Source organism: Phyllostomus discolor, chromosome 1, assembly GCF_004126475.2.
Source record: "Phyllostomus discolor isolate MPI-MPIP mPhyDis1 chromosome 1, mPhyDis1.pri.v3, whole genome shotgun sequence".
Classification (NCBI taxonomy): Eukaryota; Metazoa; Chordata; class Mammalia; order Chiroptera; family Phyllostomidae; genus Phyllostomus; species Phyllostomus discolor.
The window spans coordinates 47681705-47702859 of NC_040903.2; positions in this window are offsets into that span (position 1 = coordinate 47681705).

The following is a 21155-nucleotide window of genomic DNA, read 5'->3' on the forward strand; positions in this document are numbered from 1 at the left end:
TAATTTGGTGAAGGAAATAGACATGCAAGCCCAAGAGGTACAGAGGCTCCCAAACAAGATGGACATAAAGAGGACCGCACCAGACACATCATAATTAAAATGCCAAAGGTTAAAGATGAGAGAATCTTAAAAGCAGTAAGAGAGTAACCTAAAAGGGTGTTCCCATAAGACTGTCAGCTGATTTTTCAAAAGAAACTTTGCAGGCTAGAAGGGACTGGTAAGAAGTCTTCAAAGTGATGATAAGCAAGGACCTACAACCTAAATTATTCTACCCAGCAAAGCTATCATTTAGAATTGAAGGGCAGATAAAGTGCTTCCCAGACAAGGTAAAGCTAAACAAGTTCATCATCACTAAGCCCTTATTATATGAAAGGTTAAAGGGACTTATCTAAGAAAAAGAAGAAAAAGCTACGAACATTACAATGGCAATAAAGTCACAACTACCAACAATTGAATCCAAACAAGTTTATTAAGCAAAGAAGCAGAACAGAACCAGAATCATAGATATGAAGATCATTTGGAGGGGAATCATTTGGGAGGAGGAAGGGAGGAAAAAGGTACAGAGAATAAGAAGCATAATTGGTAGGTATAAAATAGGGGGACGTTAAGAATAGTGTAGGAAATGGAGAAGCCAAAGAACTTTTATGCATGACCCATGAACATGAACTAAGGGGAGGGATTTCCAGAGGGAATGGGGGATACCTAGTGAAGGAGGGCAAAAGAAGAAAAATTGGGACAACTGTAATAGCATAACCAATAAAATATATTTTCAAAAAAGAATTATGTAACAGAATCCTGTTGTTCTTGTATTTGTAGAAGGCAGATGACTCACATCTGGGGAAGAGGTTGTATTACATGTGATAGGAACCTAAAATAATGTGAATACTCTGAACAGATGGAGATAGAATCCTTAACTCTTAAAAGTACAGTAATCTAGTACCTGATGCTCTTTCATAAAGGGATTAAGACATTTCGGGAGCTGCCAATGAAAATTTTCATGTACCCTTAATGGAATACTGCCTCTGTGGTTTTCTCACAACATTGTTTAAATACTGTTCCACCAAATCAGACAAATCCTGCAGGAAATATCCAAGATGGCCATTAGGCACTAGGCAAGGCTGTATTTTTTCAAAATACTTGGAAAAGGTTGTAAAAATAATTTTAAAATCATTAAGGCCTTAATTAATATGCATATTTCATTACTATACAAAAACATTCCAAAAAGAAACTGAATTTTGAATAAGGATGTTTCTGAGTATATACATGATCTGATTCTGGGACTTGAATGTAAGATGACATTTATCCTTGTCTCAGGGAGAGGGACCAGTGGTTCCCATCTATGGTGCTTTAAGTGGTCCCATGCCTGGGCATCATAGCTGTGGCTTTTCTCACCACACCTCTCCCTGCAGCCCATGGGAGAGTGCTGACTTGAGGACTCAAGGCTTCTACTTATTGCTGAGGAAGCGAAAAAAAGGGAAAGAGCACTGTCTCGTCTGGCCTGTGCTGCGGGGGAACAGGAAACGGCTGCAGCCTTTCTTCTCAGCTTTGCTTTCTGTTTCAAGACTGTAGTCAGTATCTTTGAGTCATACAAAACATTCGTAAGATGTTTTGTATGACTCAAAGAACAATAAGAAACAAGTCTATATGCATGGGTAAGAGCGGTAGAATTTTTGGTAAAATTTTAAAATTTCGAACACAGAAAAAGAAACTATCAAGTCTGTTACCTCGTTGAATACTTTACTTTCACCCTGTTTTTAATCCCCTCTATACTACTCTTCACAGAGCATTTACTGCCATTTGCATGTATTTGAGCCAGAGCAGTGGGTTGTACAAAGCAATTTCAACATCACCATAAACTTCAGAGAAATCTTTTTACTAACAACAAAGGCAGCTCTGTGCATGGCCTTAAGTTGTCCGCCTGGAAAATGACTGCCATCGACAACTGTCAAGTCAATGTGGATGTTAATGTTAATTTTCCCAGTTGGGAAACAACATGCCTATTGTTAGGAGATACAAACATGTAAGTGGTTAGCAATGAGCAACTTTATGCACTAATTGACAGAAACTTGGTTCAATAAGGAGAGGGAGAATTGTGTGGTAGCATCACATATCATTAGTTTATTACCTCTACTACTCAGAAGCTGGAAGACAGGGGAAAATAGATCTGGCTGATATTATTTCAGGGCTAGTTAGAAAGAGAGTGATGCATAAAAGGATCTTGCCTGGAAAGATGTGTCCTGCATGTGAATATTAGAGGAGCTATGTATGTAAGTATGAAGCTGCATTGAATTTATTTGTATGCTTTTTAATAGGGTAAGTAAAATATCTATTTATATGGAACATTTCGGTATACATGGCTTACCAGTATGAACCAAAGGTCACATTAAATGTAATGTTTGTTTGCTTGATTATTTATTTTCATTGTTGTTCAAGTACAGTTGTCTCCATTTTCCCACCACCACTTGCCCCTGCCACACCCACTTACACCTCCTGCCCTCAATCCTTCCCCGACTTGGGCTTTGTCCATGGGTCCTTTATACACATTCTTTGATGACCCTTACCCTTCTTTCCCCTGTTACCTCTCTTCCCCCTCCCCTCTGGTTACTGTCAGTTGTTCTTTATTTCAATGTCTCTGGTTATATTTTGTTTGCTTGTTTGTTTTGTTGATTAGGTTCCTGTTAAAGGTGAGATCATATGCTATTTGTCTTTTACCACCTGGCTTATTTCACTTAACATAATGCTATCTAGATCTATCCATGCTTTCCTGAAGGGTAGGCGCTCCCTTTTCTTTCTGCTGTATAGTATTCCATTGTGTAAATGTGCCACAGTTTTTTGATCCACTTATTTAGTGATGGGCACTTAGGTTGCTTCCAGCATTTGGCTATTGTAAATTGTGCTGCTATGAACATTGGGGTGCATAGGTTCTTTTGGATTGGTGTTTCAGGATTCTTAGGGTATAATTCCATTGCTGGGTCAAAAGGCAGTTCCATTTTTAGTTTTCTGAGGAAATTCCATACTGTTTTCCACAGTGGCTGCACCAGTCTGCATTCCCACTGACAGTGCACTAGGGTTCCTTTTTCTCTACAACCTTGCCAACATTGTTGTTTATTGATTTGTTTGTGATGGCCATGCTGACCAATGTGAATTGGTATCTCATTGTGGTATTAATTTGCATCTCTCTGATGGCTAGTGATGCTGAGCATCCTTCCATATATCTCTAGGCCCTCTGTATGTCCTCCTTGGGGAAGTGTCTGTTCAGGTCCTTTGCCCATTTTTTTAATTGAATTGTTTGTCTTCCTGGAGTGGAGTCATGTGGATTCTTTATATATTTTGGAGATCAAACCCTTGTCTGAGGTATCATTGGCAAATATATTTTTCCATATGGTTGGTTCCCTTTTTGTTTTGCTGATGTTTTCTGTAGCCATGCAGGAGTTTTTTTATTTTGATGAAGTCCCATTTGTTTATTCTTTCCTTTATGTCCCTTGCTCTAGGGGACATATTGATGAAAATATCACTGTGTAGAATATCTGAGATTTTCATGTCTATATTTTCCTCTAGGGCTTTTATGGTATCACAACTTATATTTAAGTGTTTTGTCCATCTTGAGTTTATTTTTGTGTATGGTGTAAGTTGGGAATTGAGTTTCATTCTTTTTATATGTAGCCATCCAGATCTCCCAATACCACTTGTTGAAGGGGCTATTTTTACTCTATATTATCTTCTGCCCCCTTTGTCAAATATTAATTGACCATACAGACATGGGTTTATTTCTGGGCTCTCTATTCTGTTCCATTGATATATGTGTCTGTTCTTATGCCAGGACCAGACTGTTTTGATTACAGTGGCCTTGTAATAGAGTTTGATATCATGTATTGTGATCCCTTCTACTTTGTTCTTCTTTCTCAAAATGGCTGAGGCTATTCAGGGTCATTTATGGTTCCATATAAATTTTTGAAATGTTCTATATTTGTGAAATACATCATTGGTATTTTAATAGGGATTGCATTGAATCTATAGATTGCTTTGGGTAGTATGGACATTTTGGTGACATTTTAGACATTGCTTTGGGTCTTCTTCTGTTCATGGACTTGTAGTCCATGAACACAGTATATGCTTCTATTTATTTGTGTCTTCTCTAATTTCTTTCTTTAATGTTGTATAGTTTTGTGAATATAGGTCTTTTACCTCCTTGGTTAGGTTTATTCCTAGGTACTTTATTGGTCTTATTGTTACAGCAAATGGGATTTTTTTCCCCTATTTCTGTTTCTGATATTTCGTTGTTGGTATACAAAAATGCCTTTGATTTCTGAATATTGATTTTGTATCCTGCTGCTTTGCCAAATTCACTTATTAGGTTGAGTATTTTTTTGGTGGAGTCTATAGGGTATTCTATATATACTATCATGTCATCTGCAAACAATGACAGTTTTACTTCCTCCATTCCAATTTGGATGCCATTTATTTCTTTTTCTTGTCTGATCGCTGTGGCTAGGACTTCTAATACTATGTTGAATAGCAGTGGTGAAATTGGATATCCTTGTCTTGTTCCTGATCTTAGTGGGAAAGCTTTTAGTTTTTTCCCATTGAGTATGATGTTGGCTGTAGGTTTTTCATATATGGCCTTTATTATGTTGAGATATGCTTCCACTATGCCCACTTTGCTGAGTGTTTTTATCATAAATGGGTGCTACTCCTTATCAAATGCTTTTTCTGCATCTGTTGATATGATCATGTGATTTTTGCCTTTCCTTCTGTTTATATGATGTATTATGTGATTTGCAAAAATTGTACCATCCTTGCATACCTGGGATGAATCCCAGTTGATCATGGTGTATGATCTTTTTAAGGTATTGCTGGATGCAGTTTGCCAATATTTTGTTGGGGATTTTAGCATCTAAAATCCCATCAAAACATTGGCCTGTAGTTTTCTTTCTTTGTTGTGTCTTTATTTGGTTTTGGGATTAGGATGATGCTGGCCTCATAAAAAGAGTTTGGGAGTCTTCCCTCTTCTCTGATTCTTTGGAATAGTCTGAGAAGGATAGGGGTTAGCTCTTCCTTAAATATTTTGTAAAATTCTCCTTTGAAACTGTTTAGTCCAGGGCTTTTGTGTGCCAGGATTCTTTTTATTATTTCTTCAATTTCACTAGCTATTATCAGTTCATTCAGGCTTCTGCTTTTTCTTGATTCAGTTTTGGAAGAGTGTATTTTTCCAGAAATTTGTCCATTTCACCCAGGTTTTCAAACTTCTTGGCATATAGTTATTTGTAGTAATTTCTTACAATCCTTTGTGTCTTTATTGTATCAGTTGTAATTTCCCCTCTTTTATTTCTGATTTTATTTATTTATATCCTCTCCCTTTTTTCTTGATGGGTCTGATTGTATTAACTCCCAGGCCCAAGGCTCGCTGGAAAATAGAAACCTCAACAAAATGTTGGGAGTAGAAGACAATGTATGGAATAACTTGGGATAAATGGAATCTGAGGGTTCTGGTGAGGAAGCAATTAGGAAAGCTCGAGAAAGCCTAGAGCCTCATTTAATTTATATTTCATTAAATGTCAGGAGAATGATTACTGTAAAACTTCTTAAAACTTACTCTTTTTTAGTAATGTTTTTCCTTTATTTCCCATCATGACTAGTAGTAGTAACCTTTAGAAAATGTAAGAACAATTGATGCTTATTCCAGTGATGGGAGGAAAAGGGAAGAAGCCTCTGTTCTTTCTGCCATTTGATGAGGTGGACAGAAACTCGAGTCTGAAGCAACAGTAGGCAGCCATCAGGTCAACCCCTGTCCCTGGGAATTTATACCAGATAAGTGCCTTAGATCCTCCCAAGGGAAGCAAAGAAGGCTAGAGGGGGAGGACACAAAACCACTGTAGGACATCAGTGACAGTGCTACTCCCTTATTCCCATCCCTCCATCTCACTGCCCCTCTCCTTTCTCTAGCCTATATTGTAAATCAGCACATTCCACATTCTAAACAGTAGCCCTAGTTGCTACTTCTCTCCTCATCCCAGGCCCCTTCCCTTGCAGCACCCTTGAAGCTTGAATTGACATAGACATACTAAGAATAGTATGGGAAATATAGAAGCTAAAGAACTTATAAGTATGACACATGGACATAAACTAAGGGGAGGGGATGTGGGTGGGAGAGGGTGTACAGGGTGGAAGGGAGTGAAGGGGGAAATGGGACAACGGTAATAGTATAATAAAAATAACATTATTATTATAAAAATAGCAAATTTTATAATAAGAAAATAAAGATATAAAAAAGAAAAAATACATATTAGGTTAGTTAGATTTCTAAGCTAACCTACTAAAATGGAGTGATAGGAACTCACATGGAACTTGTAATATAGGCTCTGTCATGAAAAAAAATTGTCTTGGTAAAAATAATAGGTCTTTAAATGAACTTTTAAATTAGGTTCCATTGATAGGCAGAGAAATTACTGTAAATTAGAATTAAAGAAAAGTTAGCCAAATTTGTGGATCTTATCATGGCTTACTGATTTTCATAAAAAGATAATTTAGTTTAATTTTTAAAAAGTTAAAAAATAATAGTGACACTTTTGGAGAGAACTGATCAGTTATTTTATAACAGAATGTCCTTCAATTTTAATTTACCTTATGTTTCCTCATAATTGGAATGAAGCTATGTGTTTTGGGCAAGAAAACTACAAAGTATGTTCTTTTCAGTGTATCATATCAAAGAATTTGTAATGTTGATGTGTCTTATTATTAGTATTATTTAATCATTGGGTTAAGTTTGTGTCTGCCAGGAAAAATTATCACAGAGTGAGAAGAATAAGGAAAAATAACTAAATGCAATATGTGTTCTGGATAGGATTCTAGAAAAAGGATGTTAGTGGAAAAGTTGGTGATATTTAAATAAAGCCTGTATTTTAATTAACAATATTGTATCAGCATTCATTTTCTGTTCTTAAGATGTTAACATTAGAAGAGGAAGAAGATAAGGATATTCTGTACTATTTTAGCAGCTTTCTATAAGTCTAAAATTAACTCAAAATAAAAATTAAAAATAATATCTAACACTTACATAGTACTTACTGTGCACCAGACTGTGTCTCTTAACTCTTTGATCCCTCTCAACAGCTCTGTGAGGGAACTGCTGTTATTATCCCCAGCTGACAGATGAGAAAACTAGATCCAGAAAAGTAAGAAACACGTCTAACATCACATGGTTATTAAGTGGTCACATAGCTAGAAAGTGGTTAAGTTGGACAATTCCAACTAAAGCGTTGTGAATCCAGAAATCCATTGTATCAGACTGACTTTCAGTGTGCTGTAGATACACATTGTTTAAAAATAATTCAGACGTGCCAAAAAAATATCTATCCTCCAATGAGGCAGTCTCTGTTATTCGTTTTTTTCTTTTAATCCTTCAGGGAAGAATTTACTCTTGAGCATTGATAGCAGCCCAGTTTGGTTTTTATCCACAATATTCAAAGCTCTGCTGTGGCAATGTTTTGTTCTCTTCAGAAGTTTCTCATGGCATTCTGACTGTTGTAGATAGCTGTGTTGGAAACTAGGGAATCCTATCTGAGTTGGTCACAGGGGAAACCATTATTAATAAAGTGCTAATTGCTCATAACTACTAGGTACAGTCTGTACAATAAGATTAAGTAGAATCAGCCTTCATTTAGAATTTAGCCAAGAACTTCTGTTGTAGCTCTCATGAATGTTTTGATTAGTGCGAATGCCTTTTTCACCTTAGTATCGAGATTACCTATTTATTTATTTTTTAAAAACTCAAACTGGTAGCCATTGTAACAATGCCTTTGTATTTTTAAATTGTATTTGGGTTTCTGTTCTTTAAAATCAAAGAAAGATTATGGTGTGTGGAATACTGTAGATAGGAGCTTTGGGAGTCTGAATGAGTTACCAGATAGTGCAGAGACTGCACCTGAGCTTTCTATAACTGCCAGAAGCAGAGGGTTCCACAGGGTATATATTGCTGTAAGCAGGGGTGTCCAACCCGCAGCCCAGGAAGGCTACGAATGAGGCCCAAGTCATAAATTTACTTAAAACCTTTTTTTCTGTTCATTAGTTTTTCATTAGTGCTTGTGTATTTAATGTGTGGCCCAAGACAACGTTTTCTTCCAGTGTGGCCCAGACATGCCAAAAGGTTGGACATCCTTGCTCTAAAGAAAGATTCCATCTTTGAGTGATATAGAAAGTTGATAAATTGCATATATTAACAGTTACTAACTCAGTAAGCTTTAAAACTCTGGGAATCAATCATTGCTGATGCATCTGTATAGAGAAATTCATTTCTATCTTTCTGTCATCTTGACGAAAAAAAGAAAGAAAAGAAACTAGTTATTTAAAAGGTGAGAAAAAGAGCAGGAATTTCCTACCTATTTTTATACATACACACACTACAGACACAGCAAGCATGTAGTCTTGTGCAGAAGCAACTTACGTTTGTCTTTTTCCATAGTTAGGGCATTTCCCACTACATTTTGAATTCAGACTTGTAAACAGCAATACTGGCTTTTTTTTTTCTGTTGCCTTTGGATTCACGGTGCAGTGGAAGAATCTAAAGGCAGATATTTGCTTTGGAAAGTCCAAAGGCCCAAGTTTTTTTAGTTTTCTCACTGTCTTCCCTTCCCTTTCTCTTTTTTCCCTTCAATATTTATTCACATCCCCAATCCTTTTCTTTCTTTCTTCATTCTTACTTTTTCATTCCTTTTATTGAAGTTTTATTAATGTTGCGTAGAGATATAAAACACTACACATCATAATTTTCACTAATAAATACAACTGTAAATAAAAACAAACTACTTTAAAATATTTTAACCAAATGTTGATGGACTTATTCTCAATTAAGTATGTAGTTTGAAACAAACCTACAGCTACAAACAACTAAATTTTATGATTAAATCATATTCTTCCATTATATAGTCATTTGTCAAAGAAAAATTAATACCAAATAATAGTTTGATTCATCAGGAAATTTTCAGCATTTATAAATGCAGTATGTTCCTTTTACTTCACTTACTGTCATCATGCTTAGCACTTACCTTCACCCTGGAGGAGGATGGGTACATTGTTATGCCCCATTCTGAGCCTGCTTCTCCTGACCCCTGACTCTGGGCATGGCAAACAGGAGCATAATTATCTCAGATTACCCTGAAGATTTCTTCAGAGTTGTTAGTTATTCCTAAAACTACTCTAGCAAATGCTTTTCCTTTCTGGAAATACTGTGATTCAAATCATGTTATTTCCCCCAATCCAAGCTCTCTATTCTCTGTAATAACTTCTCAGGTGCTTCTAAAATTTTAGAGGGCAAGACTTTTCAGAAATCATCCTGCTCACAAGCTGGAAACAAATTCAGTTATTTTGCAGGTCTTGCTACAGGCCAGAAGTGATTATTTGAGAAATTATCCTAATTTGAAAACAGAGAGAACACATATAAAAAGAAATTAAGTGACTTATTAACAGCCCCTGACATTTGTTTAGCACTTTGACTTTATGAATTACAATGTACCATACAATCTAATGCACAAAATACAGTTTTTGTGTGGTAGGCAGGGCAGATATCCTTTTACAAATGAAGACACTGAAGCTCAGACACAAGTCACTTGCCGAGGGTGGCACAAATAGAAACCAATGTTGTTAGAACTTAAACTCAGATTCTTTGATTTCCCAGCACATAGCACCTCTCCTTGTCACACCACAGTGGCTCTTACTAGCTCAAGCACGGCAAGGAGCATTGCAGCCCTCTGTAACACCACGCACCAAAACTTGGCTTAGTGTTCGCTCTGGAGATGCCTTGAAGTCTGAGGAAAATGAATACAGTTGCCTTGGATGTGCAGTCCATGTATCATTTTCAGTGGTGTCTTGGTAGTCCTAATGACTTTAATACATGATAACTGGTGTGTGAATAACTACATAATTTCCATAATTATAAACACAAGTATTGATGGTAATAGATTGGAGACAAGCAACCAGAGTGTTCGTTATCAATAGTTCCAGTGAGAATGTACATTATTCAACTTTCAGAAATGCATATTCAAGAAAAACCTTGCTTAAAATATCAATGCAAAACAGATTTTAAGATTCTGATTTTCTATAAGAAATTTTCAAGCTTTATTTATTAAAATTTTTAAAATCATTTGTTTTAGCTATCTTAAATTTTTTTCTCCTATAAACAGTGTTTTTGCTCTTTGGAAGTCAGCATCTTATGACTTAGCCTGCTTTTAAACAGAATTTGCTGATTTTTAGAAGGCCTTCACCATGGGCATGATCTTAGTGGAAACATTCATGAATTGACGCAGTGAAAGTCAAGAATCTGTGAATTATTGGTTAGAAAATCAGAACTACTTTCCTGTAGATGTTAAAATGATGACGGAAATTGTTAAACTTGAGAGGTCTCTTCAGGGCAGAAGCCTTGTCGGATCTATCTTCTCTTCTCTCCTCGCCTTGCATAAGATAAAGTCTTTTTTTCCCCTTCAAACACATATATTTTTATTGAGGTATAATTAACATATAACATTATATTAGTGTCAGGTGTACAACATAATTCAATATTTAAGTATATTACAAAATGATTACCACAATAAGTCTACTTAATATTTGACACCATACATAGTTACAGATTTTTTTCTTGTGAGAACTTTAAGAGCTGCTCTCTTAGCAACTTCCAAATATGCAGTACTGTATTAACTATAGTCACTGTGCTGTACATTACATCCCCATGACTTACTTACTTTATAATTGGAAATATGTACCTTTTGACTTCCTTTACTCATTTTGCTCCTCACCCCCAGGTCTGTGACAGCCACTGGTCTGTTCTGTAGCTATGAGTTTGGTGGTTTATTATTTATTTTTTAATATTCCACATGTAAACAAGATCAAGTAGAGTCTTAATATATGTATGTAATTCTTAACTTACAAAATAAAATTAACTTGTAAAGTTACTAAAATTCAAGCCCAAGAGTACTATAGCACTTAACCATTATATAAATAATACAATGTTTCAAAGTTGTTGCCTTAACTTTCTTCTCTCCTTCCTTTTTATTTCTGGTCATGAGGCACTGCAGATCTGTCCTTCAATCTATTCTAGGGCAAGGAAGGGTAAATTGGGACAGTTGTGATTTCAGGAAAACCTGGTAATTGCAAAGGACAGTGAGGGGGAGACAAAGAAATGGGAGACTTCCGTATCCCATGCAGTGCTGCTGGATTGGAAAAGGGAGTCTTCCTGGCTAGGGAACCAACCAGTCTGCTGATGCCGAGATGGTATGTAAAGGATATGTAATCATCAGTGTGCTAAAGGATGGATTAGGATTAATTATGAAGGAATCTTGAGTTATAGAGTCAAATATCTATTTCCAAATTTTATTATCATTGTCATATAGTCTACTTAAATCTTTCATTGATAAATGAGAAGTTTTCATTCATTCAAATCCTACAGAAGTTTAGGAAGGAAGCCCTTTTAAAAAAAATCTTGATTAACTACCCCAGAGACTGGTACAAACAGTATGAAACGACTGGAATGTCTATAACTGTAATAACAAAACAACAACAAAACCCCCCCAAGTACCCAGCAGCTGTGGTGAGACAGTACATCCATTTGAAAGGTGATGGTTTTCATTGGGAGGAGCTGCAGGGTTTGGGATGGAGACTAGAGAGACCTTTCCAGACTATGTCTTAACAAGATAGTTCTTATTTTTAAAGTTTTATGGGTTTCGAGATTATCAGTCATAAACCAAATTCAGATGTTAAGATTGTTTTCAAAACAGCACTACTACATTAACAGTTATTTCAATTAGTGTATCCTTCATTTCAACAGGATTTTTTTAATGCTTTTGAGGCCCTAAGTTCCTTGAGCATCCTTATAACCAGTGTTTTGAACTCTGCATCTGATAGATTGCTTATTTCCATTTCATTTAGCTCTTTTTCTGGAGTTTTGTTCTGTTCTTTCATTTGGGCTGTGTTTCTTTGTCTCTTCATTTTGGCAGCCTCCCTGTGTTTGTTTCTATGTATTAGGTAAAGCTGCTTTGACTCTGTGTCTTGGTAGTGTGGCCTAATGTAGTAGATGTCCCGTAGGGTCCAGTGGCACAGCCTCCCCTATCACCCCAGCTGGGTACTCGAGGTGCACCATTTGAGTGGGTTGAGTACATCCTCTTCTTTGTAGTTGAGCCTTGGTTGCTGTTGGCAGATCAATGGGAGGGGTTTCTTTAATTCTGTAGTTGTCAGACTTCCATTCAATTCAATTTCTGACAGTTCTGAATGGTGGTGGTTCTGTATTTTAGTTGTAATGTTGATGTGGTTGTGCAAAGAGATAAGCCATGTCTGCCTATGTCACCATCTTGACCAGAAGTGCCACCCTAACAATTAAAATACATTCTAAACACAAATGTGTTTTGAATTATCCACCATTGGATTGATTACCTATGGTATATGTTTGCCTCCATTCAAAAGATAATTTAGACTTTACTTCAGGGTACTCATAATAATTACCTTAATTAACTCTGCCATGTAAAATCACTGAAGAAAAGAAATTGTGTCACATGTTCTTCCTTTCCTACCATTTATTTCCCTTCCTTCATTTTCCCCTCCCTTTCTCTCTCCCCCTGAGGCTGAACTTTTAATTTCACCCTGGCAAGAGATGTTGGCTGAATAGGAGAACCTGACAGCAAGTTTCAGGTCTCTTTTCCAATTCTTTCCCAGTTAAGCAGTCTTTCCTTTGATTATAAAGAGTGTAGGGTGCTATTCTGAGACCCTGATGTGTAACAGGTTTGGTTAGGGTGGTGAGAGAGTGAGGGGGTCATTTATGAAGTGGGTGGCAAGTTATTTCCTGCAGCTCCAGATCAATCAGCACTTTGATGTAGAGTTTGTTGAAAGCTTCACTTAGGTTGGATTATGACCCAAACGTGGAGAAGTCAGAAATATGACATTAAAACAGCCAGAGGTTTGGTGAAATTCTGTGAAAGACTAAAGGAGTAGAGGTGATTTAATTTAAAAAGGAAAAGCCAAGCTAAGTACTAGTCATCAGGCAAATGAGTGTATGAAAAGAGTATTTACTAGTCTCTGCATTAGAAATTATGGATCTAATCTAGTCTCTACTAGTGAACTAAGGTATTCCCTGAATCTTAATTTTATACTTTGGGAAATAAGAGGGCATTGGATTAGATGACTTATAATTTCCCTTTAAATTCTATAATCTGTGCATTGGAGTCTATCGGGAGTCTTTCAGACTGTTAAGCCCCCTTTTCTTGAGCTTCTCTTCCTTTGGTTTCTGTTATATTGTACTCATGGTTTTCCTCCTGCCTGTGGCTGTTTCTTCTTTGCAGGTCCACCTCCCCTTCCCTGTTAATTATATTTTCAGGCTTCAGACCTAGGCAGTCTTTTTTTTTTAGTTTTTTAAATATATTTTATTGATTATGCTATTATAGTTGTCACAATTTTTCCTACTTTTGTCTTCAACAGTTGGCATACTGAATTCAAGACTAAACACAAAAGATTATATACCACCATCAAGCAGAATGAATTCCAAGGATGCAAGGAGGGTTGAGCACCCACAAATAAATCAACACGATATACCACACTAACACAAAGATAAAGGATAAAAATTATAAGATCATATAAACAGATGCATGAAAAAAGATTTGACAAAATTCAGTATCATTTATAATGAAAACTCTCAACAAATTATGTATAGATAGAGGGAACATACCTCAACATAATAAAGGATATATATACAAAACAACAGCTAGCATCATACTTAATGGTGAAAAGCTGAACGTTTTTACTCTAAGATCATGAACAAGATGAGGATGCCCACTTTTGTCATTTTCATTCAACATGGTATTGGAATTTCTAACCACAGCAGTCAGGAAAGAAAAATTAAAATCATCCATGTTGGAAAGGAAGAAATAAAATTGTCACTATCTGCATGTGACATGATACTGTATATACATAGGAAACCCCAAAGACTCCACCAAAAACTAACAGAACTAATAAATGAATTTACTTAAGCTGCAGGATACAAAATCAATATACAGAAATCTGTTGCTGTTCTATACAGTAATAATAAAGTTTAAAAAAGGAGAAATTAAGAAAAATAATCTCCATTTACAATTGCATCAAAAAATTACCTAGGGCTTTGGCTGGTGTGGCTCAGTGGATTAGTGCCAGCCTGTGAACTGAAAGGTTGCTGGTTCAATTCCCAGTTAGGGCACATGCCTGGGTTATGGGCTAGGTCCCAGTTGAGGGCACAAGAGAGACAACTTATTGAGGTTTCTTCCTCTTTTTCCCCCTCCCTTCCCCCCTCACTAAAAGATAAGTAAAATCTTTTTTAAAAAATTACCTAGGAATAAATTTAATCAAGGCAGTGAAAGACCAGTACACTGAAAACTAGAAATGGTTCATGAAAGAAATTGAAGAAGGCAAGAAAAAAATTAAAAGATATTCTGTGCTCATGGATTGGGAGAATTAATACTGTTAAAATGTTTGTGCTGCCCAAAGCAATCTACAGATTCAGTGCAATCCCTATCAATATTCTAATGTCATTTTTACAAAACTAGACCAATTCAAAAATTTGTATGGAACCACAAAAGACCCGCAAAGCCAAAGCAGTCTTGAGAAAGAAGAACAAAGCTGGAGGTACTATGCTCCTTGATTTCAGTCTACATTACAAAACTACAGTAATTGAAACAGTATGATATTGGCATAAAAAGAGACATATAGATTAATAGAACAGAATAGAGAGCCCAGAAATAAACCCACACATGTATGGTCAATTAATTTATGATAGAGAAGGCAAGAATATACAATGGGGAAAGGATAGTCTCTTCAATAGGTGGTATTAGGCAAACTCGACAGCCACATGTAAAAGAATGAAACTAGCCCTGACGAGTGTGGCTGAGTGTGTTGGGTATCATCTTGCAAACTGAAAGGTCACTGGTTCAATTCCAAGTCAGGGCACATGCCTGGATTGCAGGCCAGGTTCCTGATTGGGGGTGTGTGAGAGACTGATCCATGTTTCTGTCACACATTGATGATTCTGTCCCTCTCTCTCTCCCTTCCCCTCTCTCTAAAAATAAATAAATAAAATCTAAAAAAAAAAAGAATGAAACTAGACCATCATCTTACACCATACACAAAAATTAACTCAAAATTATTAAAGGCTTGAATTTAAGACTTAAAACCATAAAACTCCCAGAAGGAAAGATAGGGGGTCATCTCCTTAACATTTGTCTTGGTGATGAATTTTTGGATCTAACTCTAAAAGCAAAGGCAACAAAAGCAAAAATAAACAAGTGGAACTATATCAGATTAAAAAGTTTTAGAGCAAATCAAACTGTCAATAAAATGAAAAGGCAGCCCACTGAACAGGAGAAAAAAGTTGCAAATTTTATATCTAATAAAAAGTTAATATAGAAAATATATGAAGAACACAGGCAACTCAGTAGCAAAAAAGAAAAAAAAATGAACCCACACAATCCAATTTAAAAAATAGGCAGAGGACCTGAATAGACTTCTTTCCAAAGACATATAGCTGGTCAATGGGCACATAAAAAGGTATTCAACATCACTAATTATCAGTGAAATGAAAATCAAAACCACAATGAGATATCACCTCACATTTGTTAGAATGGCTATAATCAAAAAGAAAAGAAATAACAAGTGTTGGAGAGGATATGGAGAAAGGGGAGCCATTGTACATTGTCTGTTGGTGGGAATGTAAATTGGCATAGCCACTATGGAAAACAGTATTGAGGTTTTTCAAAAAATTAAAAATAGAACTACCATATGATCTAGGTATTTCATTTTGGGTATTTATCTGAAGAAAATAGAAGCACTAATTTGAAAAGATATATGTACTCTATTCCATTGCAGCATTATTTACAATAGGCAAGATACAGAAAAAGGTAAGTGTCCACTGATGGATTAAATGGATAAAGAAAATGTGTTGTATATACTATTCAGCCATAAAAGGAAGGAAATCTTGATACTGTGACAATATGGATGGACCTTGATGGTATTGTGCTAAGTGAAATAACTCAAAGAAAAATGAATACTGTATGATTTCACTTATAGGTGAAATCTAAAAAAAAAAACAAAAAACAAATGGAGAAAAACAAAACCAAACACACAGATACAGAGAACAAATTGGTAGTTACCAAAAAGGAAGGTGATTGGGGGTGAGCAAAATGGGTGAAGGGGGTTTATTGTATGGTGACAGAAGTTAATTAGACTGGTTGAGGTGATCACTTTGTATGCAAATGTCAAATTATTATGTTATATACCTGAAACTAATGTTGTATGACAATTTTACCTCAATTAAAAGAAAACAAGATAGCAAACCAAAGCATTAAAAAGAAAAGGAATATAAGTTGTGACACCGTAAAAGTCCTAGAGGAAAACATAGGCAGGAAAATCTCAGATATTCCATGCAGCAATATTTTCATTGATAATGTACCCTGGAGCAAGGGACATAAAGGAAAGAATAAACAAATGGGACCTCATCAAATTAAAAAGTTTCTGCATAGTTAAAGAAAACATCAGCAAAATGAAAAGGGAGCCAACTGTATGGGAAAACATATTTGCCCATGATACCTCAGACAAGGGTTTGATCTCCGAAATATATAAAGAACTCACATGACTCCACTCATAACCCAATTAAAAAATGGGCAAAAGACCTGAACAGACACTTCTCCAAGGAGGATGTACAGAGGACCCAGAGACATGTGAAAAAATGCTCAGCATCACCAGCCATCAGAGAGATGCAAATTAAAACCACAATGAGATACCACTTCACGCTGGTGAGAATGACTATCATGAACAAATCAACAAACAACAAGTGTTGGGGAGGATGTGGAGAAAAGGGAACCCTAGTGCACTGTTGGTGGGAATGCAGACTGGTGCAGCCACTGTGGAAAACAGTATGGAATTTCCTCAGAAAACTAAAAATGGAACTGCCTTTTGATCCAGCAATTCCATTGTTTGGGATTACATCCTAAGAATCCTGAAACACCAATTCAAAAGAACCTGTGCACCCCAATGTTCATAGCACAATTTACAATAGCCAAGTTTTGGAAGCAACCTAAGTGCCCATCAGTAAATGAGTGGATCGAAAAACTGTGGCACATTTACACAATGGAATACTACATAGCAGAAAGAAAGAGGGAGCTCCTATCCTTTGTGACAGCATGGATGGGTCTGGATAGCATTATGCTAAGTGAAATAAGCCAGGCAGTGAAAGACAAATACCATGTGATCTCACCTATAAGTGGAACCTAGTCAACAAAACAAACAAACAAGCAAGCAAAATATAACCAGAGATATTGAAATAAAGAAAAATCTGACAGTAACCAGAGGGGAGGTGGGAGGGGATAATAGGGGGAAAGGGGAGAAGGGTCTTCAGGAACAACTATAATGGATACATGGACAAAACCAAGGGGGGAGGGTGGAATCAGGGGAAGGAGTTGGGGACAGCTGGGGTAGAGGGGTGGGGGGTAAATGCAGACAACTGTACTTGAACAATAAAATAATTTTTTAAATATAGTTTATTGATTATGCTATTACAGTTGTCCCATTTGCCCCCTTTATTCCCCTCCACCCTGCATACACTCTCCCACCCACATCCCCCCTTTAGTTCATGTCCAAGTGTCATAAATTCTTTAGCTTCTACATTTCCCATACTGTTCTTACCCTCCCCCTGTCTATTTGCTACCTATCATCTATGCTACTTATTCTCTGTACTTTTCCCCCTCTCTCCTCCTCCCACTCCCCTGTTGCTAACCCTCTGTGTGATCTCCATTTCTGTGATTCTGCTCCTGTTGTAGTTGTTTGCTTAGTTTGTTTTTCTTTTTGTTTTAGGTATGGTTGTTAATAATTGTGAGTTTGCTGTCATTTTACTGTTCATGTTTCTTATTTTCTTTTTCTTGGATAAGTCCCTTTAACATTTCATATAAGGGCTTGGTGATGATGAACTCCTTTAACTTGACCTTATCTGAGAAGCACTTTATCTGCCCTTCCCTGCTAAATAAAGGCTTTGCTAGATAGAGCAATCTTGGATGTAGGTCCTTGCTTTTCATGACTTGGAATATTTCTTTCCAGCCAGTTCTTGCCTGTAAGGTCTCCTTTGAGAAATCAGCTGATAGTCTGATGGGCACTCCTTTGTAGATAACTGCCTCCTTATTTCTTGCTACTTTCAAGATTCTCTCCTTCATTTTAATCTTGGGTAATGTAATTATGATGTGCCTTGGGTGGGAGGTAAATGCAGACAACTGTACTTGAACAACAATAAAATAATTTTTAAAAAAATAAGAAAAGGAAAGGTACCAGACCCATTTATGTAATCATCAACTCTTCTCATCTACAAGAGGGACTATCCCTTTTTAGTTTTGCTTCCTTTTTTTAAAAAAGCTAGGATTTCCTGTTGCAGAAGGGAGTAGAATTTAAATTAAAAAGCATCACATTATCTTCTGTTTCTTTTTAAGTTTGAATGATGTTCCAACAATAGTTATTTCATGGGAGTTTCCAGCTTTGAGAAATGAGTCAATAACCAAACTCTTTATTACAACTTTAGCTATGCCCAGGGACAGAGTTTTGCTCTGTTCTTCACATTATACAAAATTCTCATCTTATTCATAGTGCTCTTCTATGCATTTAAAAGGAAATGTACAGGGCTACAAGTAAAACTCATTCTTCCTTTTATCTTCCTCTTACTTCCACAGGGCCTTTCTAATCAGTGAATCATATCCTGCTTGTCCTTGTTTAGTGTCCTTAATCCACAAGATCCTATGCAATTTTGGACATCTTATAGCTGATAAATAAATAAAAATAGCTTATTTTCCATCCCATTTAAGAGCCCCTCCCCCTTGCTTTTTGCCCTGGTTGGTATGGCTCAATGGATTGAGCACTGACCTGTGAATTGAAAGGGTGCTGGTTTGATGCCTGGTCAGGGCACATGGTTTGATGCCTGGGTTGCAGGCCAGGTCCCCAGTTGGCAGGTGTGTGAGAGGCAACTAATTGATGTTTCTCTCACACATTATTGTTTCTGTTCCTCTCTTTCTCCCTCTCTTCCCCTCTAAAAATAAATAAAAGTAAAATCTTTAAAAAAATTAAATAAATAAGTAGAAGCTCTTTTTTTCTTCCTAAATCTATGTTAATCAATTCTGTGTTATTTGGAGAAAAAAATTGCAGCTCAAAATATAGCTATTGCTTCAACTGCTTTTAACAAAATGTTTTAAAAATATATGGCCATTACATAGATAATAATGATAATTACATTTCCATGGTATATAAAAAGGGAACTACATAGAGCTGGTGTTTTACTACTTGAGGAGAAGCACGTTTGGATGGAAGGAAGTAATGAATTAGGGCGTGTGGAGAATAAATAAATGAAGGAATGATGGGCTGGATCTGGCTTGACATTACTAGAGTCTCTATCACTGGGTCAGGCAGCATGGCAGTAGATTAGCCTGCTCTCTAAAGGTTGTCCAGTCCTGCTTCCTGCCAAGATTTTAATGAGGTTTAACTGTAATCCCTTTCTTACCTCCATCATACGTTGTGGCAAGTTTTAGTACATCAGCATGGTAAAGACACTAATGTATAGCCAAATGGTTTTCTAGAAGTTTCTGACAAAGGTTTCGGTTGTTAATTCCACCTCCAATCTTGCAATTTCAGTCATTGTCATTGTTGTGGAAAAGTTTTTAAAAATTTTTTTAATCCTTACTTGCAGATATGCTTTTTTTTTATTTAAGAGAGAGAGAGAGGAAAACATTGATGTGAGAGGGAAACATCGATCTCACATTGAGTGGTTGCCTCCTGTATGCAACCGACTGGGGATTGAACCTGCAATTTATGTATGTGCCCTGACCAGGAGTCAAACCTGCAACCTTTTGGTGTACATGGGATGATGCTCCAACCAAGCCACCCGGCCAGGGCTTTCAGAGAAAACCTTAAAAGGTATTTGAGGACCTACATGACATGGACTCTTTACCTCTCTGACTTCATCATCATCTCTACACTTCACTCAGCCACGTTCACTTCTGAGTCACCCCGGTTTTCCTCAGACGTGGCAGGAAGGCTCCCACTTCTGTCTAGCTCAGAGTCGGCCAAAAGTAAGCCACATGTGCAATTTTTAAATTTCTAGTATCCACATTTAAAAAGAAAAAAAGCAAGTGAAGTTAATTTTATTAATATACTATGTTCAACCCAATATATTTAAATAAGTTTTACTTTCTTTTTTCTCCTTACTACGTGTTTGAAACCTGTATGACACAGACAGCACATCACTTTTGGACACTGAATTTTTTTCAGAGATAACTTGATCTGTATTTAGAGTTTATAAAATTTATTGTTGTAACAGATCCACATTCATGAGTTGATCCAAACATACTTAAATTTTTTTAATAAATCAAGGTAACAGCTTTTAAATTTAAATAAAATTAAGTGAAATACAATTAAAAACTCAGTTCCTTAGTTACCAAGTCATATTTCAAGTGCTCAGTAGCCATAGGTGTTATTGGACAGTGCTATTCTAGCTATTCTCTGTAATGTACGAGGGGGGACCCAAAAACCCAGAATTTATTTATAAACAAATTGTATATTTATTCTTACCTGTTTAAACTTCAGTCACCTTCAAAGTACTCTCCATTTGGTGCAGTACACCTACTGAGATGTTTTTCCACTGCTCTAAACAGTTTTTGAACTTGTCAATTTTTAGGCTTTTTAATGCTTCTGCTGTTTTTTGTTTCACCTCTTCCACATATGCAAAATGTTTCCCTTTAAGGACTTTTTTCATCCAGGGAAATAAAAAAAAGATGCTCTGGTTGAGCTCAGGTGAATAGGAGGGTGGGGCATGGGTGTCATACCATTTTTGGTCAAAAACTGCTAAACACTCAGTCCGATGTAGGCAGGTGTGCTCATAAATTACCCACCATGAAATGGGCAAAAGTGTTGAAAGAGTCTTAAAAAAAAATTCACTGAAGCTGAATGCAGCCTCTCACAAAGATGTCAGCTGATACATTGTTACAGATGGGTTCCTAGAACACTCACCTAGCAGGCAGAAGCCTGTACTACAAGGGGCCTCTTCTCCAAAAAATAATTCCATTTCTTTGTCCCCCCCACCACACCCTGCACACTTTTCTACAGATAACCACTTGGCTAACTGCCTCACC